Genomic DNA, 27,297 nt, shown 5'->3' with positions numbered 1-27,297 from the left:
CAGGATACTCATCTCAGAGAGGTTCAATGGCTTGACTCAGATCATATTCTAGTCAGCTGGGACACGGGATCCAGGAGCCCTAATCACTTTCAATGATTATCCTTCTTGCTTCTGTACTCTGGGGACTCCCCAGGAAGTGCCTCTGCATTTTATATCCCAGAGTGGTGTGAAGGTGTAGCCTCTTCAAAGATGCAAGAGTTTCGAAACCGCTCAATAACCCAACTTCTTTGCTGTTTATTTAATAAAGTCTGCCCCCAGAGAAACCAAAGCTGAAAGCTAAGACAAGAGCCAGATGGTGCTAAGCTTTCCTTTGAGGCTGCTCCCTAACTTTAAAGCTATGAAATATTCAAGGCTATTTTGAGAAATGACCTTTTAAATTTTTATTTTTAAAGACCATACTCTCTCTCTCTTCTTGATGCTTTTTAGATGAAAGGAAAACACTTAGGAATGCAGGCATGAACAATAAACTTGCAGCTTATTGATGCTCTCAGAGAATAGACTTTCAATTTTAATGTTCTTTATGTTCTACAAGATTTCTGCCATTTTTAGTTTAGCAAAATCACCAGCTGTCTACACACACACACACACACACACACACACACACACACACACATGTTCTTGATTTAATAAACTCGAACATAATACCTACCACTTGAATACACTGAGGGTCAAATATCATGGCAGTGAAGTTCCTTGTAATGTGCAGCATGCTGTTCCTCCTTCCAATGAGGTTATTTGCATTCCAAAGAAAAGGCTGTTCTCTGGACTTTTCTTGCTTTCCTCTGTTTCAAGTAAAGTGCTCCAGAATAATGTTGATGGACTCATTTGAGCTGCCTTTCCACTCTTTTATGTGTCAAATATTTCCCTGCTCTTGCTATTTGTCGGTCCAGCTCCTGGTGGAACTCCCTGCCATGACATTTTCCCGGTATGAATGTTCCAAGTGTATTTCTGTCTCAGGCATTGCACGTACCAAAATAGCTTCAATCAGATTTTAACAGGGCTGGATCTTTTGCATCCTTCATTCTCACTTGGCTCTACTGTTTAACTCCCCCAGACACCTTTTACCTGTGTCAGTTGAGGGCCATAATGGAAAACTCAAGTCAAAGTGGCTTAAGTAAGATGGAAATCTGTTGGCTCACTGGCCAGGCAGCTCAGAGGCAGCGAGGCTTTCAGGATGGTTGATGAACACTTTGATCATGGCATCATGGATCCATATTTTTTCTATCTCTCTGCATCCACATTTGGCTTCATCCCAAGATCCATTTTTGCCATCAGTGTCAACTGTGCTACAAGTTCTTTCAGTCACATTGAACAGGACGATGGACTGAATCTATTTGTTCTCTCCTGAGAGCAAGAAAAATCTTTCCCCCAGAGTCTTTGGCAATATTCTCCTTGTAGGTCACACGCTCATCCCCAAGTCAGTCATGGTACAGGGAATTGGATAGCTTTTAAAACCATCAGGCCCACACCCTGAACTTAACTGAGTTCCCCACACTGCACTGACACTGCTCTGTGAGGGTCCCTGGAGCCCATGTGGAAGAGGCACCTTCAACATCCCTCAACAGGGGTTCTCAGACACTGACCCTCAGAATCACTGGGAGAGTGTTAAATCCCAAGCTCTTCTCTAACCAGTTAAATCAGAGTCCTTGTGAGGGTAGGCCTAGGTCAGTGGTTTCCAAATTTGCTGCATGTTAGAAGCACCTGGGGACCTTTAATATCCCACCCCACCCCGCAATATTCTAATTTAAGGTCTATGAGATGTGACTTGGGCATTCTCAAGTGATTTTAATGTGCAGTCTAGTTTTGGAATCAGTGACATAGGCACTGATTTCTACACTTGTACACTTCTAACTTACATACATCTTATCTTTTAATTTATCAAGATATAATTTACATGCCATAAAGATCACCCTTCAAGGTGTACACTTCAATGATTTTCAGTAAGTTTACAGAGTTTTATAAACATCACCATAACTTTATAACATTTTCATCATCTCAAAAAAAAATCTCTTACCCATCAACTCCCCATACATACCTCTCCACATTCTGCCCAAGGCAAATAATCTATTTTCTGTTTTTTTATGTAATTTTTTTATTTATATATGACAGCAGAATGCATTACAATTCTTATTACATACATAGAGCATAATTTTTTATATCTCTGGTTGTATACATAGCATATTCATACCAATTCGTGTCTTCATACATGTACTTTAGATAGTAGTGATCATCACATTCCACCATCATTAATTACCCCATGCCCTTTCCCTTCCCCTCCAACCCCTCTTCCCTATCTAGAGTTCATCTATTCTTCCCATGCTCCCACTCCCTATCCCACTATGAATCAGCCTCCTTATATCAAAGAAAACAATTGGCATTTGTTTTTTTTTGGGGGGGGGATTGGCTAACTTCATTTAGCATTATCTTCTCTAACTCCATCCATTTACCTGCAAATGCCATGATTTTATTCTCTTTTATTGCTGAGTAATATTCCATTGTGTATATATGGCACTTTTTTATCCATTCATCATTGAATGGCATCTAGGTTGGTTCCACAGTTTAGCTATTGTGAATTGTGCTGCTAAAAACATTGATTGTATGCTGTTTTTAAGTCCTTTGTGTATAGACCAAGGAGAGGGATAGCAGGGTCAAATGGTGGTTCCATTCTCAATTTCCCAAGAAATCTCCATACTGCTTTCCACTTTGGCTGTACCAATTTGCAGTCCCACCAGCAGTGTGTTAGTGTACTTTCCCCCCACATCCTTGCCAACACTTATTGTTGTTTGTCTTTATAATAGCTGCCATTCTGACTGGAGTGAGATGAAATCTTAGAGTGGTTTTGATTTGCATTTCTCTAATTGCTAATGATGATGAACATTTTTTTCAGGTATTTGTTGATTGATTGTATATAATCTTCTGATTGTACATCATCTTTTCAGGTACTTGGCCCATTTATTGATTGGGTTATTTGTTTTTTTTTTTTTGGTGTTTAGCTTTTTGAGTTCTTTATATACCGTAGTGATTAGTGCTCTATCTAATGTGTGAGGGGTAAATATTTGCTCCCCAGATGTAGGCTCTCTATTCACCTCACAGATTGTTTGTTTTGCTGAGAAGAATATTTTTAGTTGAGTCCATCCCATTTATTGATTCTTGATTTTAATTCTTGTGCCACGGGAGTCATATTAAGGAAGTTGGGGCCTAATCCCACATGATGGAGATTAAGCCTACTTTTTCTTCTATTAGATGCAGGGTGCCTGGTTGTATTCCTAAGTCCTTGATTCATTTTGAGTTGAGTTTTGTGCATGGAGAGAGATAGGGGTATAATCTCATTTTGTTGCAAATGGATTTCCAATTTTCCCAGCACCATTTGTTGAAGAGGCTATCTTTTCTCCAAAGCATGTTCTTGGCATCTTTGTCTAATATAATTGTAGTTTTTTTAGTTGGTCTCTGTGTCCTCTATTCTGTACCATTAGTCTACCAGTTTGTTTTTGTGCTAACACCATGTGTTTTTGTTACTATTGCTCTGTAGCAAAGTTTAAGATCTGGTATAGTGATGCCACCTGCTTCACTCTTCCCGATAAGGATTGCTTTACTATTCTGGATCTTTTATTTTTCCAGGTGAATTTAATGATTGCTTTTTCTATTTCTATGAAAAAATGCCATTGGGATTTTGATTGGCATTCCATTAAATCTGTACAGTGCTTTTGGAAATATGGTCATTTTGATAATATTAATTCTGTCTATCCAAGAGCAAGGTAGATCTTTCCATCTTCTAAGGTCTTCTTTGATTTCTTTCTTTAGGGGTCTGTAATTTTCATTATATAGATCTTTAACCTCTTTTGTTAAGTTGATTCCCAAGTGTTTTTGGTTTTTTTGAGGCTTTTGAGAATGGGGTAGTTTTCCTCATTTCCCTTTCAGAATATTTGTCACTGATATACAGAAATGCCTTTGATTTATGGGTGTTGATTTTATGTTCTGCTACTTTGATGGATTCATTTACTAGTTCTAGGAGTTTTCTGGTGGAATTTTTAGGGTCTTCCAGGTATAGAATCTTATCATCAGCAAATAGTGCCAATTTGAGTTCTTCTTTTCCTATAGGTATCCCTTTAATTTCTTTCATCTGTCTAATTACTCTGGCCAGTGTTTCAAGAACTATGTTAAATAGAAGTGGCAAAAGAGGGCATCCCTTTCTTGTTCCAGTTGTTATACGAAGTGCTTTCAATTTTTATCCATTTAGAATGATGTTGGTCTGGGGCTTAGCATAGATCGCCTTTATGATGTTGAGATATGTTCCTGTTATCCCTAGTTTTTCTAGTGTTTTGAACATAAAGGGGTGTTGTATTTTGTCAAATGCTTTTTCTGCATCTATTGAGATGATCATATGATTCTTATCTTAAGTCTACTAATGTGATGAATTATATTTATTGATTTCCATATGTTGAACCAAACTTGCATCCTTGGGATGAATCCCACTTGATCATGGTACACAATCTTTTAAATATGTTTTTGTATTTAATTTGCCAGAATTTTATTGAGAATTTTTGCATCTAGATTCATTAGAGATATTGGTCTGAGTTTTTCTTTCTTTGATGTGTCTTTGCCTGGTTTTGGAATCAGAGTGATATTGGCCTCATAGAATGAGTTTGGAAGGGCTGCTTCTTTTTTTATTTCCTGAAATAAATTGGAGAGTATTGGTATTAATTCTTCTTTAAACATCTTATAGAACTCTGCTATGTATCCATCCGATCCTGGGCTTTTCTTGGTTGGTAGTCTTTTGTGGTGTCTATTTTCTGTTTTTATAGGCTAACGTATTTTTGGCATTTCATATCAGTGGACTCATACACTGTAGCTGGTCTTCTCTATCTCTAGGTTCTACATCTGCAGATTCAACCAATGACAGACAGAAAATATTAGAAAAAAAATTGCATCTGCACTAAACAGCTATTGACTTTTTTGCTAGCCACTATTCCCTAAAAACAATACAGTATAACAACTATTCAGAGAACATTTACATTGTATTAGGTCTTATAAACCTCCTGGAAATGATTTAAAGTACATGGGAGGAAAGTTACATGTACAAGTGCAAAGTTACATGCAAATATTTTGACATTTTATGCAAGAGACTTGACCATCCTTTAATTTTGGTATCTGTAATTTGATACAATCTCCTGCAGATGCCAAGAGACAACCCTAAGTGATCCTTGTGACTGATTTTTCTCTTAGCACGATGCTTTCTAGGTTTCCCTACCTTACAGTGTGTGTGTCAGTACTTTGTTCCTTTTTACTGCTGAATGCTACTCCAGTTTGTAGATATATCTTGCCTGCTTATCTGTCATCAATTGATGGGCATTTGTCTTGTTTCCACTTTGTGGCCATTATGCATAGTATTACTATGAAAGTTTATGCACAGGTTTTTGTGAAAAAATAGGATCTCATTTTTTTTGGGGGGGGGGTAGGTAGATTTATAGGAATGGAATATTCTCTCTTGAGAGCAAGAAAAATCTTTCCCCCAGATTCTTTGTATATGGAAGGCTTAATGTTTTGAGGAGCTGCCAAACTGTAAGTAGCTTCATCGTTTTACTTTCCCACTAGCAAAGTACAAGGATTCCAATTTTTGCATATCCTTGCCAACACTTGTTACAGTCAATCTTTTTGATTGTAGGATTTTTAGTGGATAAAAGTAGTATTGCTCTATGGCTTGCATTTCCTTAATGACTAATGTTGTTGAGCATCTTTTCATGTGCTTGTTAGCCATTTGTATCTCTAGAGAAATGTCTGTTTGGCTACCTTGACTATTTAAAAATTGATTTTCCTTTTTATTATTGAATTGTAAGAGTTCTTTCTTCTAGAAACAAGTTGCTCATCAGATATATAACTTACAAATATTTTCTCCTGTTCTGTAGGTTGTCTTTTCACTTTTTTGATGGCATCTTCTGAAGGGAAAAAATCTATAATGTTGATAAAGTCCAGTTTATCAAGTTTTTCTTTTATTGCTATGTTTTTGGTATTCTATCAAACTATCACTAAACAGGGGTATATATTTAAAAAATCTTCCTAGGTGTTTCTAATATAAAGCGAGAATTGAGAACTGCTGTATACCATTGTGTCTATGGTTTTCCCAACTCTCATTACTTTCTCTCTCCAACATTACCCCAAAACAACCAAACCAAGGTACTTAATATTTTGTGAAAAAATCTTGTATATTTATCATTATTCATGTTGTTTTCTGTCCTCTTCCAATAGAATGCTAGCTCGATTAAAACAAATTTGTCCCAGAGGAATCACACAATCACAAACACACACACACACACACACACACACACACACACACACTCCACACATCAAACTGCATTGCAATCATTCCTTTACTTTTCCGTCTTTCTTACCTCACTGGAGTTTCCTGCAAGCAGAGGTAGAGCCCTTCTGGACTTTGATCTTCAGCATTTCATCTAGCACCAGGAACAAGCAGATATCCAACTTGGCTGTAGAATTAAATCGAATGCAGGGATTCGGAATCTGAATCTACTGACTAATCTTATTCATCAAGAACCTTTTCCTGTGGCATCCCCAGGACCATTCCTTTACTCTTATGAGAGATGAGTGACTGATTTCCCTGGTGAGATGTCAGTGGCTGTGAAGAGGTGGAGAACTCTGTTAGGGATGGAATTAAATGGAAACCCTTCTGCAACTGAGAGAACTAAGCATCTCTATAAAGAAAATATCAAATACTCATCAAGAACATCTGGTGAATTTCTTTGAAGTGACAGCATGATGTAAAAATTAGCATACGAATAAAGAATGTTCCAATAATAAATTATAAAATTAACCCCGCCTTAATGACCAGGTTTCCAGACACAAAGGAAGAACAATGTGGATAGGTAAACTGGAAAGGCTTATGGGGGTGAGGGGAGATGTTTGCCTTGTAAATGCATTATTACAGCAGGTCAGTCTCACATTGGACCCTGGCAAAGTTGAGAACAGCTGGCTTAGAATCTTAGGTCCACTCCTCTCAATTGAAAAGAATCTCTTTGAGGAGAATCCAGTCTAAATCTCTTGAGCCCAAGGAGACAGAGGGAGAGAAGCTTGCCTTGTTAGATGTTTTCTTGGAGATTTGTAGAGTAAACAAGAGTTGGCTTCATTTTTATCAGAACAAAGAAGGTGATTTTTACCAAGCATCAAACTACTCTTCATATGCTTAATTTCTATGATGTGATATTTAACTATCACATTCCTCTCACCCCGACAGCCTCTCTGATTGCAGGAGAGACTGCTCCCTCCTCTGAGGTAGGGGCTTGGGAGGGAGCTGTGTTAGCAGTTGCTAGGAGTGTTCTGCTCTGAGGTTGTGGTGAGGGTCATTGTGCTGGCACTTACAGTGCTCTGCTGGGGACTCAGCAGAAGTGCTGGGAGTGATGGACCTGGATCAGTCCTCAGCTGAAGATAGAGATGATGGAGGGGTTTGAAGGATAAGTACTCCAGCTTCCTCACCTCTGAGAAGATGACCATGAGGCATGTGCCACAGTCTCCCAGAATTTTCCAGGAGAGTTGAATCCTGTGACCCACAGTGTGTGACGATTTGCTAACCACTGGCTGCTTTCTTTTCTGTCTCTCTTCTACACTCCCTATAAGTAGTTGCTGGACTCCCCTCTTACATGATTTTGCCCTATTTCCTTGTTAGTCTTCTGGGGAACCCAGCTAGGACAGCAGTGTAATAGGAAATGTGCTTCCATGACAGGTAGGATAACACCCTGTCTCCGTGTGTCTAGTAGGCTTGCCTTCTGTTTCTGGGTATGAGGATGGAGCCTCTCATTCAGAAGCCCTCACTCTCTGAGCAGTGCCAATGTCTCAGGAAGTGGGGGTTGCAACACAGAGCAGTTCAAAAATTTAATGAGCTTGCTTTTGACACCATCATTTGTCTTAGCAGTTTTCTTGAGTGAGCAAGGCCAAAAGCCTTATGTAGATTACCTTCAGAGGTGACTCAGTAGAGACTTGTGGCTGCAATTGTTGAAACTTGGAAAAGTATTTTGTTAGGATGCAGGCATAGTCCAGAGCTAAGCCTCTGTTTTATAATCCTGCAGCGTCTGTCTCTGGGAGGGTACAGATTTTTCTTTTTAAGATAGAAAATAGGAGACAGAGACAGAGAGGTACAGTGGAAACAGAGGGAGGGGTAATAGGAAAAGGAATGGGGGGAGAGAAAGAGAGAGTGCTTTTTTGTTGCACTAATTTCCCTTTGGGACTTTTTGTTATCAAATTTTGTTGCTTTTTCCAAATGAGAGAATAAATTGATTCTTCCAAATCATCAAAAATAAGACATAAACTGGGCACAGTGGTGCATATGCATACATGTAATCCTAGCAACTCAGGAGGCTGAGGCAGGAGAATTGCAAGTTCAAAGCCAGCTTCACCAATTTGGCGAGACCCTAAGCTACTTAGTGAGATCCTGTCTTAAAATAATAAATAAATAAATAAATAAATAAACTGGGGATGTGGCTCAGTGGCAAAGTGCCTTTGGGTCCAGTCCCCAGTACCTGCCCCTCCAAAACAAGATGTAGTAGAAAGGGCTTTAGTGCTGTCAAATATTCTGATTTTTATAAGAGAAGCTGGAAATTTGAATTTTTATGTCACATCTCTCCATTTTAAAATGTTGGCTCCCTTCTTGCTCACTTTCTTTTCTCTCTTTTCCTCTTGCTTTCCTTCTTCCTTTCTTTCAAAATGGCCCTGGCCAAACAAAACAAGTTTGTGAGCTGATTCAACAATTGAGTAACAGCTTGTGATCTCTGACCTGTGCAGTCATCTGGAACTACTTTGGAACACCATAGAGAGAAACAAAAAATGGACTTTTGTGCAGTGAAGAGATGATCTCCATTCATTCACAGGTGTTTGCCTGTGTGCCTCACTAGGCCAGGCTCTGGGGATTCAGGGGTGAATGAAAAATCATCCCTGCCTGCCAGAGGCTTGTCCGGGTGCATTTGATTAAAGTAAGAGCACTCTGTTTTGTTTTTGTTCTAATTAGTTATACATGACAGCAGAATGCATTTTGATTCATTGTATACAAATGGAGCACAACTTTTCATTTCTCTGGTTGTACACCATATAGAGTAACATCATTTGTGCAATCATACATGTTCTTAGGGTATAAGGATGTTCATCTCAGTCCACCATCTTTCCTATCCCCCTTCCCCATCCCCGTCCCTCCCTCCCCTTTGCCCAATCCAAAGTTCCCCCATTCTTCCCAGAGCATTCTGTTTTAAATTGGCTTTAGCAAGAAAGGGAACTTATTGGAAAGAATCTATGAACCTGTAGCTCTCATGGAATACATGGATAGTCAAGGCCTCATGAGAACCTGGAATTGTGGTCTAGAGAGTCAGGACACTGCCTGGGGTCTGGAGTTTGCAGGCTCCTCTCTGTGTGTGTGTCTTTCTCTCTTCCTTCCTCCTGTCCTTCCTCTCCAAAAAACCTGAAATTTTTGATTGTGCCAGGCATATAGATCCCATGATAACTCCTGATCCCTTTCTGTTCAAGTGACAGACCATGTTTCTTAAAGCTCAGCACCTGTTCCAAATTCCCAGGAAAGTAATGGATTGGCCCAACTCTAGTTAGTGCTAGTCCCTAGTATAGTCAGCTGATGGGGCCTGAGTGGGGTGGTAACAGCTTTCATACATGGCTTTTAGGAACCTATGCCTGGGAGTGGATGGGGATATGTGAATTTTCATAGAAAGGGGACATTTGTTACCTGAAAGGGGCCTTCTATAGGAGGACAAATGCCTCATTCATTCAACAAAGCATTTTTAATGCCCATTAGGTACCTGGTATGGCATCGACCTTGCTAGACAGAGTGTTTAATAAGATAAACATATCCTAACAAAGAAAAGAAAGAATAAAGCAATTTGACATAGCCACAGGGAGTGTCCTGAAGGAAACTGCAGTTGTGGTTAAGGGTAGTGAAGACCTGTAGCTGTAGGTAGAGGGGGGTCAGGGAAGGCCCTCTATAGAGCTGACATTTGAGCTGAGGCTGCCAGGAGAGAGGGAGCTGGAGAAACATGGGCAGATTTATGTTTTAGACAAATGACTCTGGCAGTAGGGGGAAAGAAAAGATCTTTCTCTTCACAGAATTTCAGGAAACAAAGCTCACTAAGTCAACTTGTTGACAAGGAGAAGATTTTTATTGGGTCACATACCAAGGTGACCTTGTCATCTTCAATCAGCCTCTACTGATTTGCATTTGTAAGCAATCAAAATCAGCTCTTACATTTACAATGTTTTAGAATTTAATGCCCTCTACCTTCAGTAATGTATTTATCCTCAAAGTACTTCTTGAGGTTAATGAAGCAGGAACCACTGTTTCTGTTTTCTGTAAGAGGACACAAAGACTGAAAGAGACTGTCATTTAACCCAACTAACAGGCTCAGAACTTGAACTCTCCCCAGTCGATCACTCTATCAAGAATACAAGGTCGGGGCTGGGGATGTGGCTCAAATGGTAGCGCGCTGTCGCCTGGCATGCATGCGGCCCCGGTTCAATCCTCAGCACCACATACAAACAAAGATGTTGTGTCCGCCGAAATCTAAAAACAAAAATAAATATTAAAAAAACTCTCTCTCTCTCTCCCTCACTCTCTCTTCAAAAAAAAAAAAAAAGAGCACAAGGTCACAATACTGTAACAGTGATCCACTTTATGTTTTGAATATGACCCTTGCTGCTCTGCCACTACAACTTATTTTTTAAATGGACATATTTCTTTCTCTGTCTCTCCCTGCTCTTCCCTAATCCCTCCCCGTCCCTAATCTCAGGGGAAATTGATAGGCTCCTCCCCATCCTTGGCAGAGTTATCTGTCCCTGAGTATATACCCACCATAGGAATGAAGTAATCCAGACATTGGGGGATGGTATCAGAATATCTCAGAAATGACTATCTTCCAAATTAGCACATGAATTACAACTCCAGACAGAGAACACATGAAATGTAGCCTTTTAGTCACCTCTTTAAAAGCTCCCTATTCCTACTGATGGGTGGAATCATAGCCTATGGGACAGAAGTTCCCTGTGTTTCTCCTTTGCTAGCAAAGCAATAAACCTTCTTTTTCCTTTTTTTCTCAAAACTATGTCCTCATTATTAGATTGGCATTGGGGATAAGGACTGAGATTTCGGGAACAATGTTAAGTAGAAAGTGGCACATACATCCAGAATCATGGTTTTCTCCTTTGAATCTGTCTTCAGTAGACCTGGTAGGAATGTAAGCCCATCTACTTTCCTTTGAATATATCTCTTCTTTCCTTTGAGTTTAGCAATGGAGTTTAGCCCCCAAGCCCTAATATTTATTCCCTATGATTGTTCAAAACTTTAAAAAGACTATTTTTGAAAGACTGTTTTCTTTCCAGGGTAACTGATTCTGGAAACTCACTCTATGATTGCCAATTATAATGTACCTGAAATTCCAGGAATGACCCCCACAATCCACCTATTTCCTACACATCTTGGCTGCATGCAAAATATCATGAATACATTTTCTTCTTAACTAGAGTTATACATTAGAATCACCTAGGGTGCTTCTTGGAAATTTGGATTCCTGGACCCCTCTGCAGACCAAATGAGTTGGAGTTGTTTGTGGGAGAGGGAGGTTGGCACCTGCAGGGTTTCCATGAAGGGCAAATTGAGGCACTCAAGGATTTTCTATTCATATTTCAGACTGTAAATTAGTATATTCTGTAAAATTTCCACTAGATGACAGCAAAGCTCCATCTAACTTCTGAGAGGTACCTTGTTCTAATAATCTGCATTACTACAACAATTTTTCAACAGATGGAGGCAAAATGTATTTTGAGAAAGAAAGGGATGCATTTTTTTTCTTGCTTGCACTAAGGTACTTTACAGGTTAGTGGTGATCACAGGCTTATGTCTAAGAACAAAGTGTTGGTGAAAAACCCACATTTGTACCCCAAACCTGCTTTTCTAAGAGTGTGTTTTGAAAGACGCGAGTCCCATAGACGTTAAAAGGCATGTAAACCAAGAGTATTTGGTCCAATATATTTGGCTCAAGTTTGTTAAATCCAGCTTTGCCAATGTCTCTGGTGAGTCTACCAGAATGGTGGTATCTGCGGCATTTCCAAACTGATCTTGTTAGGAGATAGACAGGTGCCAATGGTGGAACATGAGGTTAAGGGAATAATTGTTTAAAATGGGTCCACTGTGCTGACCCTTACATGCTTTCTTTTCTAAGAAGTAATTTACCCATAGTCCTGCCTGGCCTACGTGGACTTCCTGTTATTTGCAGGAGAAATGCAAGCCCAAAATAATGTTGATAAAAGGGCCCAAATTACCCTGAAGGAGGAGACTTTTGTGACCCTTTTTGTAAACCAGATCCTGAAATTCAGGAAGATAATAATAATTCCTCCTAACCAGAATATGTATAAGAATTTATGGTTAAAAAATTCAATTAGAATGAGTCAGCATGGTCCAAGGTGATGTAGAGTTGTCATGCTAGTGGAGATGTCATCCTGCTGTCAGTCAAAAGTCAAGATGTGGACTGAGGCAGGATTCTCTAGAAATTTTTCTGAGATCCCCAGTTAAATTGGAGTATAGGAGAGGTATTCTATCATTTTCCTCTCTGAGAGAACTCCCTCTCTCCCTCGAGAGTATTCTTTTCTCTTGTCTTATCCCTTCAATAAACTTATTCCTGTGACTCTGAGTGCGATGTCTGATATCTCTCTGACTTGATTTCAAGAATCAGAGGGTTGAAGTGGGAGGGGTCTTCTTTGCACTCCCTCGGTTTCTCAGAAGGCCCCAGCTCTGTAGCAATCTGACCTGAAGGGGTGATGACATTGACCAAAATTCTCTCTGGAAAATGTCGCGGGAGAATTTGGGCCCTACTGAACTGCTGTGAGGAAGCCTGTGGAATTGTGTTGACAGGCATTTTGGCTCCTGAAGAACCAGTCTAAGACACGGTGTCACTTGCTATCCGAAAGTTTTTAGTTTCCAAAAGCAGAGAGTGAGAATTTAGATAGTGAATTCAGACAGCAAAGGCTAACGACTTATCTGAATCCATTTAGTTCCTGAGTTTTCAGAGAGTGAAAGGCAAGAATTCAGTTCGGGGGCATTTACCAGGCACTTTTGGTTCCTAAGTTCTGATAGCATTTGGAGAATGAGGGATACCAGTATTTAGAAGGGAAAGGGAAAAATGCTTTTTGAAGAACCTAGTGAAAAAAAATTTTTTTATGTGCAAAACAGTAGTCTGGACAGACAGATTAGACAAAGCCATTGACTGAGAGTATCCATTATTCAAGAGGTAAGCAGGCCTTGGTTACAAGCAGAAAAGTGAAAGTATAACAGGGACTTAGAGGCTGCTTTTGCTAAAAATCACTGACTATTCACTTGGGGCTGCAGATGTCCAATGAGTAGCTAAAAGCAGGATCCAGGTTTAGTATCTTTGCCTTTGTTTTATTACCTTAAATTTGGGATCAGATTCCTGCTCAGCTCTGCACATAGACATGTTAATCACTTAAGGAGCATCTGTTTAGAAACTGGTAATTCAAATATGTTTAGCTCTAAATTCACCTAACCCTTCTCATCTCCCTTCAAGATTGAAGACACCAAGATAAGAGTAACTAAGATATTTTCAAGATTCCAGGAACAGTGAGATTTGAAGTCAGATAACTCCATGAAGGAATTGCCCCCTGCCAAGCAGGAACAATTACTCCATAATGGGAACTGAGTCTGTCCCCTAAAAGCAAGAGTAATCATCTCATGGGAAAAAAAAAATCGTCCTCTCAAACAATATGATTTCTCTGGAGCCAGAACCAGACTTAAGATGATGATCAACTAGACCATAGTTTGACCAAGATTGCTTAATTGTGCATATCCCTGCCTGAATTCTTCCTCAGTTTAAAACTGAAGCTCAAGTTGGTGTCCCCAAAAGACAGGGCTGAGGACACTGCTCCCCTGGACTTCCCAGTAATATTGGTTAAAGTTTCTTTCCTGTTTTCACATTGCTCTTCTCTTAAATTAGCATCTTGGAATGAGTGGAAAAATCTACTCTGTTGGGACCCCCCGGAGTTGATGTCTTTGCTCTAAAACACCAATGATAAGAGAGGAAGAATGGATGAAAAACTCCAATAATGAGTAGAAGAATGGATTATGTAGAAAGCCCTGAGATATCACGAACCATTTCTCAGGTGCTTCCCTCTGAGAAATGGGTCTCAGATGCACTAGGGAGGAAGAAAAGAAGAAAGGGAGGGGGGGTCAGTCTTTCTCCTTGGAAAAGATCACAACTGAGGGGTATTTAAGAGCCCAGTGGGAGAGCAGGAAGCCACCTTCAGATAGGTAATCAGACTTCACAGTCAGAAGCAGAACTATTCTTACTTAGAAAAGCAGAAAATTGAGGGGTGGGGGCGTGGGGGTGGGCACTGAGGTCCTTAGGCCAATCTTGGAAGCCAAGGTACAGGAAGAGAGTCATCATAGACTCAGCACATTCCTGGAGGGTTGCAGGCCCTGACCCAAATAGAATGTTTTTTTAGTGCTAAGGCCAAGACCATATTTGAGCCGCATGTGGACTGACTGTTTGTGTTGCCTGGCTGGACTGCCTGCCCACCCTCCCTGTCTGGGTAGAGGGGTACTTTTACACAAGGAATGTCTATCAGCAAAACTTCTTCTCTTTGAAGTTGACAGTAGCCTCAGCCTGAACTTTAATCTCCAAAGAGGCTAAAAGATCACCTGGGAATTATTAAAATTAAATATTAAATATTACTTCAAAATTGTCACATGTAATCATGTCCAGAAAGCTACAATGTACAGTTCTTTTTTACTAAGAGAACAACTGGCCTGGCATCTTTTACCTTTTGTCTTTTGCTGTTTTGTTTAAGTTCTGTGGATATTCTTCACTCTCTTACATTATCTTTATCTTGTGTGCTCTGAGTTCTGAGGCTGTCTCCTTGCATTAGGGCTCTTCTTTCTGTTAAATTTTTCATAATAAGATGTTAAAAGAAAACATACACACCTTAGGGTTCTTGGTCCTGATTGCAGAGCATTGCCAGATTTTACATCTGCAATCACCCTTAGGCAATACTTGTTCTTAACCTTGGCTGCACTTAGAATCCCTGGGAGAGCTGGTTAGGGGAATGGATGAAAAATCCCAGGCCACAGTTAGACCAATTCAGTCTGGATTTGGGGGGTTGGAACTCTGGCATCTTTACTTTATGAAGCTTCCCAAGTGATTCCATTAGGCAGTCAATGCTGAGAGCCACTACCTTAAGGTCACCGTGAGGATGGGTCTCCATCACCTGCATGTGCAGAGAGCACTCATTGCCTTCCATTGTGGTATGCAGAAAGCTCTCAGCTAATTACTTGTCAGGGATGGCAGAGTCCAGTGATGCTTTTGGGAGGCTGTAGCTCAACCCTGCTCTGTGACCAAATATTTTTGCTTACTTATGTTTCTGGTTATTGTCTTTTATTGATGTGACAGTAGAGAGAGGATTAGTTCAACCCTTGTTTTTGGTGAAAATAGTCACTTCTAAAACCGGGGTTGGACTGTGTTAGATAGAAACATAGGCACCTAGAGCCTCTCCAGAACTCTTATTATAATTACCTGAGGTAGGAATAATTTTAGAGATGGGAAACTAGGATGTGTAGTATTGGAGAGCCATGCTCAAGGTCATATGCCCTGTTATAGGGTCCACAGCTGGGGCTAGTTCCCAGTTTCATTTTGTTTTGTTTTTATCTCTTACTCCAGTGCTCTTTCTCCTAAGTGGTCTTGAGAGACCATGAGCATGCTGGGGAGAAAACTTATAACACCGAAGGACAATGATATTGTCAAGTACAGCACTTTAATTTCAGTGGCCACCATTGTTCCTTATTGAAGACTATCCCAATGGCACACTTATGTTTGATGACCATACAAGGCCTGGTGGGATTTTGGGAAAAACATCAAATACATTTGGAGGAAGAAGATGGCCATACAAACACAGATGGGGGTGACATGTGCTTGTGCACTGTTGTGAAGGTAAATGCAGATTTTTGGAGGGGAATTTTATAGTACACATTAAAATAAATGTGTAGGCCTTATTATCCAGTGAGTTCATTTGTAAATATCTACTCCAGAAAAACTCACCAGCACCTGAGGTAGGAGGTATGCACAAGGTTCTTTGTCACAGCCTCATTTGGGATAATGACAAATTGGAAAAAGTTCAATGTTTATTAACATTGAAAGTGCTAAGATTAATGCTAAATACTGACATAAATCTCTAGTGTGATATTATACACATGATAAGCACAGATAGATATATGGAAAGACTTCTAAAATATCTTACAGAGAATACAAAGCTATAGAACTGAAAGTACCATATAAAATCACTTATATAAAAGAAAACAAAGGAAAAGCAAAATAACTTGTATGTAAATGTATAGAAAAAGTCTGGAAGGAGCATATACCAATTTGATCAGAGTAGTTATTTCTGAAATGGGTTTGAGGGAGTGTGGTGCCTTAACTGAATGTTTACTATGATTTTAAAAAAAATAATGTTGTTTTAAGTACCTAAATGAAGATGAATTACAGTTTCCTTTAAAAACAGGTGAACCATCAAACCAAACTGGTCTGTGTGTGACATTGCCTCTTGAGAAGTGAAATTCTTATGGGGAACTCAGGAGAGCCTCTCTTACCCCCTTGGCTCAAATCCTACATTTAATTTGGTTCAAGGGCCATCAAGTCATACATAAGAGGATCAGGAACAATTTTGTGATTGTCTTGATTTTAGCAAAAAGTCAAGTGTGACTCAGCAGGTAGATGGCACTTGACTTTTCCAGATTGTTATTCATAGTGGTTCTTGGTTCACTCGGGTGCTCTTGGAAGGGTGTGGGAGGTGGGAGTCATGCCATATCATGCTTGCTTGGATCCTCAGCAGGCCCAAGTACTTTGAGGATGTGGGCTCATGGAAACCAAGCTCTGTTGGCCACTCATGACAAGGTCACTAGGAGGGGGATCTCGTTGATTCTCATCCAGCCTTCTGGGACATCACTCTTGTTTTTCCCTCCATTTAAAGTGTTCTCTCCACTTCTTTCTATTTTATTACTCAATGTCTGAGTTTCCGTTTAGTGTGCTTGTTCATTGATTTGATAAATATTTAACTTTTAAAGAGCAGACAACCTCGGTTGCTTTGGTCACTGATGTATTTTTAAACACTTGTCATAGTGCTTAGCATACAGGCAATGCTCGGTAAATATTTGTTGACTGAATTGATGAAATATTCATCAAATTTCTACTTTGTACTAGGACTACTAGGACTAGGAAGTGGGGACACAGTAAAGATCAATTCAGACACTTTCCCTGCCCTGGTGGGGCTCAAAGTGGTGTGAGAGGAGAGCAACCTGCTTTATCAGGTTTTGTGGGAGAAGAAAGGTTTCCCTAAGGAAATGACATTTATGATGGAAACAAGGATGAGCACATTTGCTATAAGATAAGCAAGGAAAAATAGCAAATGCAAGGGCCCTGAGATCAGTGTAAGAAATGGTAGCAATAGAGTAAACTCAGTGACGGAAGGATGGGCAAGGTGGCAAGAGATGAAGTGGGAAGATGGGCAGGGATGCATCATGCAGCCCTTGTAAGTCTTGGACTTGGGCTTTTGATAAAGGCCTAGTACCTGCCTGCCATATGGTTAACACAGAATGAGATTTATTTTGGTATTTTATTTTACCATTTGGGCTGCTAAAACAAAATTCCATGGGTTCTGTGGCTCATCAAAAGTAGACATTTTATTCTCACAATTCTGGAGGCTAAGAATTCCCAAATCGAAGTTCTAACAGACTTGATGTCTGGTGAGGGCAAAAATACTTCTGGGTTCACAGAAAGCCAAATTCTTGCTGTGTTCTCACAAGACGGAAGGAGGGAAGTGAGGTGGCTCTCTGGGGCATTAATCCCATTGTTAAGGGCTCTGCCCTCATGACCTAGTCGCCTCCCAAAGAGATCACCTCCTAACACTATCACAGTGGGGATTAGGTTTTAACATGTGAATTTTAGGAGGACAGAACTATGAAATAAGCAATAGTTTTCAGAAACATTCCTCTCTGTCTAAGCATTCAACTTTGTGGTGATGTCTTTCAATGCATGGAAGTCTCAGTCATGTCATATTCTATATTTGTCTGCCCAGTACATTTTTCTTTAGTGACCCTCACACTTCACTTTTCCATGTGATTTTGGTGGGCCTATCTGTTGGGCAGATCCCTTTGCTTTTTTGGTGGGCTGGGCCCAGAATTCAGACTGATCAATCAGAGGGTCCTTCTTAGTGTTAGTATGGGGAGGAAGGGCAGGCTACCCAAAAAGAACCAGAAGTATTCACATGGGAGGTTGAAATAGACAAAAGGAAGAGAAAGGGTTTTTATTTTCTCTCTAGTTATATTTCAGAAGAGCAGATTTCTGCAAGTATTGCTGCTGCTGCTTCTTTTCTTTTTCTTTCTTTCTTTCTTTCTTTCTTTTCTTTTTTTTTTTGACTCTGCTTCTTCTGTGAGAGCTTCATGTTTAGGAAGCTTCTCTCTGTGGGGCAGCTGCACCTTGGTGAGATTGTTGGCATCTCCATATCCAGTCATGCCTGAAGCGTGAAGTTGACGCTCTGGATGTGTAGAAATACAATTCACTGCTCAAATTAATTTTGTTTACATTGGTCCTATATGTCTAGGTAGATGGTCAGTACCTGAGAGACAAAATCCAAATATGATACTTCTCTTTTGTCAATCACGGTGCCTGAAACACTGCCCAGCATAGAGCAGGTGCTCAGTAAGTGCCTGTCTGGTGATTAACACAGAGCCTAGGGCACTGAACATGATTACAGAGTGATGATCATTTTACTCCTGAATTAATCAGTGGGTTGTGAGCAATTCAAAATATAGGTCCATATTTCAACTTCAGAGAGACTTTATGAACTGAAAAAAATGGCTCCTGGGATTGAATGATTTCTTTGAAATACCATTTCTCCCACTCTCTGGGTAATAAGGTGAGAGTGAGGAAAACACAGAGATGTAATGAAGTTTTTGAGGGAGAGTGGGCTGTGGGACTCCCATTTGGCATCATGCTACATGTGAAGTATTTCATATTTCCAATTTTCTTGTCTGGCAGATGCACTTGTGTTTTAGTCTCTTTAATATATTGGAGAGAATGAGATTTAGGGGCAGGAGGGATTTATCACAGTGTTATGGTTCAGTGACATGCTCCGCCAACCTCCTGAGATGCACTGTGCGACTCTCCCTCTCTCTTTGCTGTGGCCTGCTCACGGTGCTCAGTGTCACTCACTGATGGCCTTCATGTTTTTTTTTATTAGAAAATCCTGGAAAAGAGGATTTGCTTATTAGTCTCCTTGGTTACTAATGTTGATTTCATTTGATTTTTTGCATAGTGCATGAGAATCAAATTGTTAGAATAATTCTAAGCAAATAGTTTCCCTATATCCTGGGAAGACATTGAATGTCATTTACGGGAAGTGCATTGTGTGGGAAGTGCAGGGGCAGTGGGTTTTAGCTTCACCACCCTCACCCAGCCATAGGCGAACTCTAGACCATCATTTATTTTGTTGTATTCTGGGGGTTGAACCCAGGAGTGCTTCATAACTGAGTTACATACTCAACTCTCTCTCTTTTGAGACAGGGTTTCACTAAGTTGCTTGGGCTCTCCCAAAGTTGCTGAGTGGCCTCAAATGTATGATCCTCCTAAGTCTCCCAGGTCACTGGAATTACAGATATGTGACACTGTGCCCGCTAGGCCATCATTTTAAGTGGCCCTTATGAGATGAAGAGCAGGAAGCCTGCAGAGAGCCCAGGCAAACCTCTCAAGCCAGCACAGGCCAGGAAACCAAGGGAGCAATGGTGGTGCAGGAAACTACTGTGTGTTTGTTGTGATGCTAGGAATTGAACCCAGGGTCTCATACATGCTCCTCAGTAATGCTAGGCAAGTGCTGTACCATGAAGCCCCCTGTCCTAGGAGACTCTAATATGGGTGTAGATTCAGCCCTTGGCAGCTCCCTTTACTGAGGCCTCACCTAAGGGGAGGAACCCAATAGCTTTTTGGCTCCCATTTTTGTTCCCCTTCTCCCATTGGGTTTGATTAACTTACTAGGATGGCTCTTTTTTGGCGGGAAAATTCAGAAGACGTGACAGTCATGGGCTGGCATTGTACAAGTGTGACTTGTGGGTGTGTGCCCTCTGCTTGCCACAGCCCTAACACATAGTCTCCTCTGAGCTTATTTCCCTGTTGATGTTATTGGCCTGAAACCTGAGGGCTTTGTGGTTTATGAAGTGTTAAGTTCTGTGTACTGTTTGGATCTGGGATGCAAAGAAGTTGGAATGGTCCTTGAGCAAGCAAAAGATAGAAACTTTTAAGTTTCATTGTATATTTCAATATAAACTTTTCTTATTTTCTTAGATATATTAAAAAAAAAATGGATCACCAGCACTTGGCCAATTTTTTTTCTTTGCTTCCCAGTCAGAGCAGCCTCAGCTCCAGCTGTTTTGTATGTCAGGAAACTCTGGCTGCCTGGGCTGCCACCGCCAGTTCTGCAGACTAAGATCCCCTATGTATGGTGCCATGTGTGCCTGGACCCTGGCTGGTGCAAGTCCACGGTAGCCCTGGCATTTCCAGTAGTTGCTGGAGGAACTGTGTCACACAACCTCCAAATGTGAGGGAGCCATTGCAGACAAAACAATAAAGGCACAGAGAGTCAGCAGATTAGCACCTCCAGCTAACTACAGAGTCATCCTCTGGCTCTGGGTGGCCTCTCTGGAGAGGTCCTAGGTGACTGAGTAATCAATCAGTTGTGTTTTGTTGTAAAGCTGTGTGTGACCAGCTTGAAGTTGAAGTGCTTACTATTTTTTCTTTTTCCTTACCTCACTCTTTCTGCTTCATTCTTGCTTCCCTGGGACTGCATGTAAGCTTTTTGCCTCCAGCTCTGTTTTCGAGGGAAACTGGGATAAAGTATATACGTTCAACATAGACAACTTGTAAAATGTTGAAAAACAAGAACACAATAAAACAACCCACCCATAATCCTGTCACTCAGCCACCAACATTGTGAATGTGTCAAAGCATTTGCTGCTGTTTCTTTTTCTTTAACCTCCCTTTCCTTTTCTTCCTCCTCCTTTTCTCCTCCATCCCTCACTCTCTCCTTCTCTCTCATTTAAACAGATGGTATTAAGAAAATTGAGGCTAGGAAGAAGCAACTTGAAAAGATAGCTGAGAGGACTTGATATGTGTCTTGCTATAAAGGGAAGGAGCTTTTATAATGAAGACAGTGAATAAAAGAACAATAGATCAAACAGAAAAGTCAGAAAGAGAGGTTAGGTGAACAAAGGCACTTCAGGATTGCCAGAAGGGTCCTGCACTGAAGAGGACTCCCCCCAAGGAAGGCTGTGAACTCCCCACTGACAGAAGGCAGTATGGGGTTATGGGTACAAGAAGAACAAAAACCAAGGCCTGATAGTGCTCTAGAAAAAAGCTAGTAAAACAGGCGAATACTTGATGGAAAAAGAGGCAGAGATGAAAGAATGGAGTAATAATGCAAATCTAATTCATTGTGTTTACATAAAACTCATACATGATTAATTGTACTTTGAATTTTCCTAAGATGTTGTTTGGCAATGGGGAGAAGGAATCATAAATAAATATTTATAATATGTAAAATACATTTGTAATAAGACACCTGTGAATGTTGGATGTTGCCATAGGCCTGAGAACATAAAGGGCTCTATAAGGGATAAGTAGTAATAGCAATAAAAATCAACATTAGGCTAAATACTTTTCACTGGTATGGTTTGCTAGTTGTTTCTGGAGGTGATCTCAGGATGGATGGCAATAAAAGTTGGGGGGGATGTATTTTTAATTGACCCCCAAATTATTTTTGCTGCAAAATTCAAATGTGGTGGGCATAATGTGGAGTTTATACTCCTCAGGAGAACTCTATAGATTTTCATATCCTATTTACATCAATAGCAAGATAATTTATCTTGATTACAGGGAGTAGTGAAGGAAGTAATTGTCATGTGCTGCTTATTATATAATGCTTCCAAATAGATTAAAAACTCCAGAGATAGAGAGGTTTTAAAACCAGCCATAGGGCATGCATAATAGCCTTTGTGTCGATAATCAATAGTAAATGATCCATGAATTAGAGATGCTTTCTTAGAATGATCATAATGTGTTTTATTCCTTTCCTTTCCAGCTCATTAACAATCAGCTTTTAAAAACACATCTGAACCTGGGTGGCACCGGCTGGATCTGCATGTCTGAACCCAACTGCTGACTGCTGGGTCTCATGAACAGCCTCTGGCAGCCTCAGAAGTTGCACAGTGGTGATCCCTGTACCATATCTGGTCCTCAGGTGAAAACACACACCTTGCATAGTGCTTGAAAATACCTGAATTCATTTCCAACATTTGAAGATCAGAAGAATTCACATTTAAAAAAAAAACAAAAACGCTTTGTCTTTAAATATCAGAGAAACTGGCTATCCTGTGCCTGCATTTTTCCATGACAGAGTCTACTAAGACTGCTAAGGGTGACTGTTTCTCTTCTAAATGGGAATGCCTCTTCCCCTCCCAACTTCTCTGCTCATTTTATCTATCTTCCTATATTCTGTGGGTATTTGAACTTGGGGTTATTACTTGATTTCCCACCAGTTTTTCACTGTAGACCCCACCACCACTGTTCTACTGTTGTAGGCTTAATTGTGCTCACCAAATTCATATATTGAAGTCCTAACCTCCAGAGTGGGACTTTATTTGAATTTATTTTCTTTAAAAGGGTAATTAAGATAGGATGAAGTCACATGGGTGAGCCCTAATCCAGTATAGTCGACTGGTGCCCCATAAGGAGATAAGACACATGTGAAGACACAGGGAAAAGACTATCTACAAGAGAATGAAAAGTCTCAGAAGAAGCTTGATCCCAGACTTCTAGCCTCCAGAATTATGAAATAATAATTTTTTTGTGGTTTAAGCAACCCAATTTGTGGTATTCTGTTGTGGTAGCCCTAGCAAACTACTACACCCCCTCATCACTAGGTTCAGAAAAATACTCTTTCTTAGTTCATCCTGCTAAGAATTGGAGAGTCATAATGTCACTGGGTTGGGGGTCTCAGTTAGGTTCCCCAAAAGGAAAGTGATCCTCAACTCAAGCCATGAGGGTTCTTGATGTCATCATAAAAAAGAATTTAAGGATGATCAAAGTGAGGCACAGATGAGTTTCACTGAGAAAAAGAAGAACTACACACAAGGTAGGAGAGGAATGTACTAGTTACATCTTAGCAGGGCATATTTATACATGTAAAAATCTATAATGCAGAGACATGATCTCAGAGGGTACTTTTATTTCTCTGTTGTGTTGGTAACTGGACATGCAAACTATTACTACTAAAGATAATTTTATTTTCTTCCTCATTTTTGATGAAAAGTCACAAATCACTTCCCCAACAAAGGTTTTATTATTCTGCTTTATGAATTTAAGCAGTACTACATTGAGAGATTGATGAAATGTATGATATACACATGAAGTAACCAGATCCTAGAAATACAAATCATATCTACTTGTTGAGCAAAGGCATTCTCAAAACCTGTTTTTCTTTTAGGTCCAGGTCAGGAAAAAAAAAGTTACCGATGGACATGCAGATAAGGTCTAACAGTTGACTTTTCAGTGTTTGTGATCAGAGTATGTGAAAATGGCCTTTAAATCTAGACTTTGAATCAGGACCACTCTTGTTTTGTCCCACATGTCTTCTTTCTACCTGTCTTTATGTCTCCTATTCCAACTCAGTGTCAAGCCATCATCTTTGTTGTTCTTGTCATCCTGATCCTATCATCACCTCCTAATCTGTGTTTAGTTTTGCCCAATCACTTTAACGTACATTTTGTCAGAAGATCCACAGAGTAAGCCTGCAAGCCTGGTTTCTTCATGTCCCTTTCATCCGATGGGAAAGCTGGCACCTGGGGAATTTGCAGGGCCCATTCTGGGACACCGGCCTTTCACTGTATGGCAGCTTTCTTTAGCACTGCCTCCTCTCTTGCTTCTTTGTTTGTGAGGAGAGGCCAGAACCAGATGGGAGGAACTTCAAACAGCTGTAATCAATTCCTCCAAGGTATGGAAGCCTTAGGACTCGGGGACAGGGTCAGGAAATATCAAACTCTGACACTGACCCATTTAAGAGATAGTGCTAATGACTGAGAGTGAGACACTTGTAAATGAAACAAAGTATTTTTCAAGTCTGCAGCCAGATGGCCATGGTAACTGCATCCTTGGGAATTTGTTTCTGAAATGTTTCTGGGGAGGAGACGGTGAGTAGTGTTTGCAGACGATAAATGTTCCCCTGGGTGGATATAAGTAGCCCTGAACCCTGATCCCTGAATCCCCAGTCCTGACCCAGGCCGAGCCACCCCTTGAATGAGGGTTGGGGACCTAGATGAACATAGGTCAGGGCAGCTTTCTGTGTGCTCCTTTCCCTTTAGCCACACTTGGGTCACATAGGCTTTGGTCCCTCTTGGGGAACTCTTATCTCATTTGGTCTGTGAGCTGTGGAGAGAGATGGTGCAGTGAGCCAGGAGAATGTTCTAGTTGTCTTGACTTAGAACTCCTGATCTGCCATTGCTGGACATTTGTGCTGCCTCACTTCCTCTGAGCCCTACCTCTGGCTGCAGTCATGACTCTGACAAAAACGTCTATGGGCTCCCATCTGCTTTCCCATGGGCAGTACCTTACCTCAGACATTTGTCCTTTTTCTGAAGGCTTTTGAGGGACAGAGGGGGTTCTATCGTCAGGGGTGCTAGAGAGTTCTCTCTGCAGTTGCCCAGCAATCCAGCACCCTCAGGTACACCCTCAAGCTCCCTCTGCTCCTTACCTTCCATTTCCAGGACCTCTACCTCATTTCATTTGGAAGGGCTCTTTGTTGCTCCTTACCTGCTTCCCGGCCAAATACTTCATAAGATGAATAACCTCATGAAGCGGCCCATCCTTCTTAGCCACCTTTTTTTGTAGCCAAAAAAGAGATGACAATCTGGCATTTCAATTCTTTCATTGTGTTCCTCTTCTCCAGTCCTAGGGAGGGGAACAAAGCAATGTAGAAATTTGCTTTGATTTGAAATCCAAATTTTTCTACTTTCTTCTTTTACCCCCAACTTTAGAAATTAAACAAACAACAGGTTACATTTGTGTTAAAACTCACTTAATTTTATTTAATACTTATCTAAAATAAACCAAGTGCCTATTCTTTACCAGGCTTCACACTCAAGCAAGTCATGATAAGTAACGAAGTTAGCAGATAGTCCTCGAATCTGACACCCAGGTGTAGGTGGATGCAAAATGCTCAAGAGGCACAGAGGAGGGAGGAAGGAGGGGGCTGGGAGGCCCTCAGTCTCATCCTGGAAAGCTGCCCCACTGCGTGGCCCTCCCCATCCCCAGCAGACTCAGTAGGAATGAGTGTCACCTCATTCTTCTCTCTTCCCACCGTCACTGTCTATTCTGGAAGAGTGACCGTAAGGCCCTTGTCATGCTCCGTGGGCTGCTTTTGGACTCCATCATTTATTCCCCATCATTCCACTGATGTGGGGGTTCTATTTCCTGGGGCTGGTGCTGGGGAGCTAAGTGGAGCATAGAGACAGGCTCATTTTCACAGGTTGGAGAGAGGATATATTCCATCCTTTGGGAGGTTAACTGCTTTGAGATTTAGTTTGCTGCTTTCCTTCTCAGGAAACAGCTCTTCTGCAGGGGGAAGGCAGGGGACCTGAATGAAGAGGTGTTCAACCCCTTGCCCCTCCCACCCAATACTGTGGAAGTCTGCTAGGAGGCAAGTGAAGGCCCACCAAGTTTTGCCTTTGGTATCTTGGCAATTCTTTGAGACCTTCTTGTCTGCTGCTGGTCTCTAACAGCCCTTCCCAGGGCACCCAGGCAGGTGCTTGGGGCTACAAAGAAGAATGTGCAAAGCACATATTGTGACTCTGGGTGTGGCTCAACTTTCCAAGGCTGTTTCCCTGTATTAAAATAAGGCAGAGAGAAACCTTGACTAGCAGTTTGTGTTCTCCTGTCTATTTCTAATAGTCTGAGGCACTGCGGCAGGTTTGAAGTAAAAGATAATAGAACAAATGCAGAGGTAGACTGAGATGGAAGGAAGTAGTGAAAGGAAGAGAGATAAAAGGGAGGCAGAGAAGAAAAATCAAAGAGGAGACAGTGTGAATGAGAAGGAGTTGAGAGAAAGAAGGGGTAGTGGGAAAGGGAGAAAGGATGAATAAATGAATTAGAGGAATAATACAAATAAATGAATGATGGGTATAGAGAACTACCTCGTGTCTGTTTGAATTCTGTCTTATTAGCTAGTCTCCATGGTGATGGGATGCAGAAAAGTTTGGGGCATATGGATGGTTCCACTTTCTGGAGTGAAGCAGCCCAAGCTCAAGCTATAGCAGGGGATTGATGCCTTCTCTGTAGTGGGGTCACCTTTGGCTTTTGCTCGGGTGGGATCAACTCTGCCTCTAGCTATGCTGGTGACCCTGATAGGTTGGGCAAGGATTACCTTCCTTCTCTTCCCAGCACTCCTGGGACTATCACTTTCAAAGTTCAGTTCATTCTAGCTCCAAAATACTTCTTCTCTAGATTGCAAGCTGTTCCTGGCAACATGGTCATTGTTTATTTACAAATCTTTTTGATTTACAAATAATTGTGCCTTTGACACTTCTCCTCCTCTGCCTCCTCCTCCTCCTCCTCCTCCTCCTCCTCCTCCTCCTCCTCCTCCTTCTTCTTCTTTTGGTATGGAAGATTGAACTCAGGGGCACTCGACCACTGAGCCACATCCCCAGCCCAATTTTGTATTTTATTTAGAGACAAGGTCTCACTGAGTTGCTTAGTTGAGCCTGGCTTTGAACTCGAAATTCTCCTGCCTAGGATTGCAGGTGTGCACCACTACACAGGGCCATTTCTCTGCTTCTGTTCTGTCACTGAACAGTTTAACTGGCTCTAGACAATAAGACAGAGAGGCTGGATGGGGGTTGTGGCTGGGGAGTCCCACAAACCAAGGTGAGAATCAAAGTCCAGTGACTGTGAAGGCCTCAGTCCTCTTCCTGTGTGTTCTGCTTCTTTCTTTTTTTTCCCCTATGGTGATTAAACCAGGGGTGTTTTACCCCTGAGCTATATCCTATCTCATTTTTATTTTATATTTTGAGACATGGTCTTGCTAAGTTGCTCAGGCTGTCCTTGAACTTGTGATCCTCTTGCCTTAGCTTTCTGAGTCTTCCAGGATTATAGGTGTGTGCCACTGTGCCTGGCTGTCCTGCTTTTTTTTTTAGCAGCAGTCACC

The sequence above is a fragment of the Ictidomys tridecemlineatus genome, chromosome 15 (genome assembly GCF_052094955.1).
Source record: "Ictidomys tridecemlineatus isolate mIctTri1 chromosome 15, mIctTri1.hap1, whole genome shotgun sequence".
Classification (NCBI taxonomy): domain Eukaryota; kingdom Metazoa; phylum Chordata; class Mammalia; order Rodentia; family Sciuridae; genus Ictidomys; species Ictidomys tridecemlineatus.
The sequence above is the reverse complement of the archived record's forward strand: the minus strand, read 5'-3'. Positions refer to the sequence as shown.